Source organism: Pteropus vampyrus, unplaced genomic scaffold (genome assembly GCF_000151845.1).
Source record: "Pteropus vampyrus isolate Shadow unplaced genomic scaffold, Pvam_2.0 Scaffold462, whole genome shotgun sequence".
NCBI classification, from domain to species: Eukaryota; Metazoa; Chordata; class Mammalia; order Chiroptera; family Pteropodidae; genus Pteropus; species Pteropus vampyrus.
The window spans coordinates 860,943-866,400 of NW_011889243.1; positions in this window are offsets into that span (position 1 = coordinate 860,943).

Below are 5,458 nucleotides of genomic sequence, written 5' to 3' on the forward strand. Positions count from 1 at the left end.
TTTCCCTGTGAAGGAGTTGAAATTATATACTAAGAATGAATGGAATGGGCAATACTGGGGAGGAATTATCCCTAACAGGCTTTGGCAGTTTCTGCATTCAAGGACATCAGGTGATAGGAGTTCATTGAAAGGATTGAAAGGATGCCCAGGGAAGAAAGCAACACTATTATCAATCATTATTCATTCAAAATACTTATTTGGTCTCAGTTACATGACAGGTACTGTTGTAGGTGCTAGGGATACAGCAGTGAACAACACAAGAGCCATCCCTGCTCAGTGTAGCTCACGTTTTAGTAAAATTAAAATAACCCAGTAGATGTGTTCATTACCACCTTCATGGTACTGAGTCATTGATTGAGCTGAACTCCCTATTGCCTCTGCAGGTAACACACAGAATGAAGCGCATGACTCCCTGAATGCATTCAGTTGCTGGCAGGCTACTCTCTAGTGTGTTCATGCTCACCAAGTGTGGCAGACACTGCTGGTATCCTCTTCAGTATCCATTTTCCTCATCTTTATTCCTAATGTAACACTGATTTTATCAGCAGAGATAAGTGCCCAGATAAAAAGCTTAAATGTGTCACATAGTCACTTCCTTGCCAAATAGGAATGACAATGTGATGGTTCAAACTAAAGAGAGGTAAATGAAAAATGTTAAGTGGGGCTTTCAAGAAAGCTGATTAAAAGGTGGTGCAGACTCAACTGGCATGCCCTCCTGCCCATTGCTCTTCCTCTTTCCAGCTGCCTGCAGTGCAGCCATGACGGCTGCAGTTGAGAAGCTATTTCAAAAGTCTGCAGGAAAGGCCAAGAGAATTGCAGAGAACTCTGAATCTTAAAGTCACTGAGCCAACTCACTTATTTCTGGACTTCTTATTAGATGAGAAAAAGACCTATTTTATTTAAACTATTGTTGTTTGAATTTTCTATTACATGTAGCCAAGCTAAATAGCCAAGCCATAACTGATACACCAAGAACCAGCTGTGTTGTTATCTGTGATGGCCATGAGAATGGCTTCTCACATTTTTGATTTCAGGGAGTATAACTGACCAAGGGAACCAGCTGCTGCCTTTTGAAGTCCATCACTGCATTTGTGGCAAGTTCTAATTTCCTCCCATGACTGCTCCCGGCTAATAAACGAGTGCAAATGGGATATTAAAGCAGGCTAACTCTTGGGAGATGGAAGGAAGATAGGTGGCTTTGTCTGGAGGGCTCCCCAGTGGTCTTGCTGAGCTTTCCTCAGAACTGCACTGCAGTCTAAGATGCTTCCACCCAACTCCCTTTCTTCCTTCTCTTTTACTCAGCATCAGCCTTGTAACATAGTCTGATGGCTCTCCCAGGCTCTGCTGGCTCCCCCTTCTCATTTGCCCTAACAGATCATTACCTATTACATGTCTTGTATATTTAACCCCATTTTAGTGTCAGTTTCTCTGAGGACTCGGACTAACACAATCCTAAACTCGTTAATGCCTTCTGTACTCATTATAATTACCTAAATTAAAAAGTATAACTAAACCATAGAAATATGAGTGCAAAATGAAAGTGGATTGTTATTTTTATAAAAACTAAATTTACTGCTTTGGAACATTTTGAAAAAGAAATGGGGAGTGTTGTTTAATGGCGTCACATGAAATTGCCCAGAGCTGAGAAACTGGAGGAGACTGACAACTCCAGCATTACATTATGAGTTTTTATGAGAACTTACATATGAGTCTCATCTTGGGCAGTGGAAAGACAACATGGATATCCTCCGTGCTGCGTGGCAGGCTCTAAGTGGTTATATAGGACAGGGCAGAATGGATAGGGATACTGGAATGTGACCCGCTCCTAGATAAGGGGAAAATGCCTTACATCTGTATTCTCAAAACTTTTTGGCACTAGAGACCAGTGCTCCTATGAGAATCTAATGACTGATGAGCTGAGGTAGAACTGAGGTGGTGATGCTAGCACTGGGGAGCGGCTACAAATACAAATGAAGCTTTGCTTGCCCGCCCGCTACTCACCTCCTGCTGTGCGGTCCGGTTCCTAACAGGCCACGGACCAGTACTGGTCCACAGCCTAGGGATTGGGACCCCTGCCTTACATTCTTGCCTGGGAAAGGACAATAGCCTATTCCAAGAACCAATACATTTGGCATAGAGAAGGGGTCGGGCAGTCTCTGAGGGGATTCATGGGAAGCAATCTCTGTTCTGCCTGGGATCTAACTGGATCTAGCACATGGGTCCAGCAGCAGTCAGGCAGCAGTCACATCATGGAACAGTCTCTCTTCCACATATGGGTATAGAGTTTCAGTTTTACAAGATGAAAAAGTTCTGGAGATCTGTTGCAAAACAGTGTGAATATACATAACACTACAGAACTGTACACTTAAAATAAGTAAAATAGATCTTTGGAGTGAGAGACATCCCCAGATTTCTCCCCTTGAAACAACAATAAGCTGAACATCTAAAACTCAACAAAAAACACCTAAATTGCACACCAGCACCACAAGTCAGAACCCCGGGTATTGGGCGGTGGACAGGGAAAAATAAAGAAGCTGCCTATCGCACCCACTGGACGTACCTGTAGAAAAAGGGGGAGGGGGAAAAGGAGCAGCGACTTCCCTGAACAGCCCTGCCTGAGAAAGCTATGAGCTCCTGGTGGCTGGCAGCAGGGCCAAGTTGTCAGGGCAGAAAGCAGAGAAGTGGCCGGCAGAAAAACAACAGTTGATTTATACCGACCGCAGTTGCAAAATCGAGGCTGAGCCGCAGCACCCAACTCCCAACCCAGAGGGCCCCTCCCCCATACCCTCTGAGACCAATCACCGCGGACCCCAGGAGAATATGAGCAAATGCTATCGAAACTGTTGCTAACACTGACAGAGACTGAAACTGAGGGTAGCAAGCATGGTTAACTATCTACAAGAGAAAAAAGAGACATTTTTAAAGCTTTATAAAAGCAGAGATCCAAGAGGCTTAGACATCACCTACTGGAAAGCAAAAGAAAAGCACCTTCTTTGTAACAGGCCTTTATATAATAAATCTTCTTTCTGGGAAAAAAGCAAAATACATTTCCATTAATGCTCAGCTGGAGAAATAGTCCATTAAACACCACGAACATCCAAGGCGACAAAGCATCTCAGAAAGAAACAGAAAAATCTCCAGAAAATAAGCTTACAGACATAGAAATATGCGACTTAAATAACAGAGAATTCAAGATGGTACTTCTGAAAAAGCTCAGTGAGTTCCGAAATGAGCCATATCAAAAATTTCAGGAACTGAAATAACAACTAGATGAGCAGAGCAAGGAGATTGAAATCCTCAAAAAGAACCAAATAGATCTTCTGGAGATAAAAAACACATTGCAAGAGTTGAAAAATGAAATAGCAAGCTTGGAAAATAGAGTTGACAACATGGAGGAAAAGATCAGTGATATCAAAGACAGAAATCTAGAAATAAATCGGAAAGAAGAAGAGAGAAACTAAAGAATGAAAAATAATGAAAGAGAAATTCAAGAACTAGCTGATGCTATCAGGAGAGGAAACATAAGAATAATGGGAATTATCGAAGGTGAGGAAAAGGAACAGGAATTAGAAAGCATTTTCAGACAAATAGTTGATGAGAATTTCCCAAATCTATGGAAGGAGCTGGAGCTTGGAATTCAAGAAGTCAACAGAACACCCAATTATCTCAACCCAAAAAGGCCTTCACCAAGACACATTGTATTAAAATTATCAAAAATCATCTACAAAGACAGAATTCTCAGGTCAGCCAGGGAGAAGAAAACTGTAAGTTATAAAGGAAAACCCATTAGATTATCCTCAGACTTCTCAGCACAAACCTTACAAGCCAGAAAGGAATGGAATCACATATTTAAACTATCAAGTGAAAGGAACTACTAGCCTAGAATAATGTATCCTTTAGATATGAAGAAGAAATTAAAACTTTTCCAGACATATAAAAATTGAGGGAATTCTCCATTATGAAGCCTGCACTAGAGGAAATACTAAAAGGGGTCAGTTCACCTAAAACAAAATGACAAAAAAAAAAAAAACTATCAGGCAGATAGAAGCAAAAGAGTGCAACCCTTACTAAGAACAGGGCATTATAAGCTTAAATAATAAGAGAATTGTTATAACAAGATAGTAATGAATGTTCAGCATGCATAGGGACAAATTGAGATAACAATGACTGAAAAGGGGAGGATTCAAAGAACCAAATATGCAAAGGGGAATGGAGATAAAGCACATGCAGAAGAAAATGGATGACTGTATATATATAACTATACTTTTCATATTCATAATGGTAACCACAAACCAAAGATTCAGAACTGAAGTATATTACATAAAACAAGAAGAACCAGAAACAAAAGCCAACCAAAATAAAGAAAATAGAAACACCAGGATAAGGAAGCAATGGAAACACCGAGCTACCAGAAAGCAAAAGATAAAATAGCTATAAGAAGACTTCATATTTCAATAATCACCCTAAATGTAAATGGATAGAATTCACCAATAAAAAGGCACAGAGTAGCAGAATGGATCAAAAAACAAAACCCAACCATCTGCTGCTACCAGGAAACACATCTCAGCTCCAAAGACAAATTTATATTCAAAGTGAAACGATGGAAAATGATATTTCAAGCAAATGGCATTCAGAGAAAAGTGGGAGTAGCAGTACTAATATCAGATGAAATAAACTTCAAAATAAAAAAAGTAAAGAAAGATACCGAGGGACACTTCATAATGATAAAGGGAATCATGCACCAAGAAGATATAACACTTATTAATATCTATGCTCCCAATCAGAGAGCCCTGAAATATGTAAAGCGATCACTAACAGAACTAAAAGGAGAAACAGACCAAAACACTATCATAGTAGGGGACCTAAATACCCCAATGTTGGATAAGGACAGATCATCCAAACAGAAAATCAATAAAGAAATAACACCTTAAATGACACATTAGATCAACTGGACATAATTGACATTTATCGAGCCTTCCCTCCCCAAACAGCTGCTTATAAATTTTTCTCTAGTGTACGTGGAACATTCTCAAGAATCGACCTCATACTGGGACACAGAGACAGCCTCAACAAATATAAGAAGGTTCAAATCATACCAACCTTATTCTCCGATCATAATGCTTTGAAACTAGAGATCAACCGCAAAAAGAAATGAGGAAGAACCACAAATACATGGAGGTTAAACAACATGCTACTGAAGAATAACTGGGTCAGAAGAAATAAAAAGAGAGATTGAGAGATCAAGAGATACATAGAAATGAATGATAATGACAGTACAACATAGCAATACTTTGGGATATGGCAAAAGCGGGCTTAAGAGGAAAGTTCATATCAGTATAGGCCTACCTCCAAAAACAAGAACGAGCCCAAATAAACAACCGAATGCTTCATCTTAAAAAACTAGAAAAGGAAGAACAAATGAAGCCTAAAGTCAGCAGAAGGAAAGAAATAATCAAAA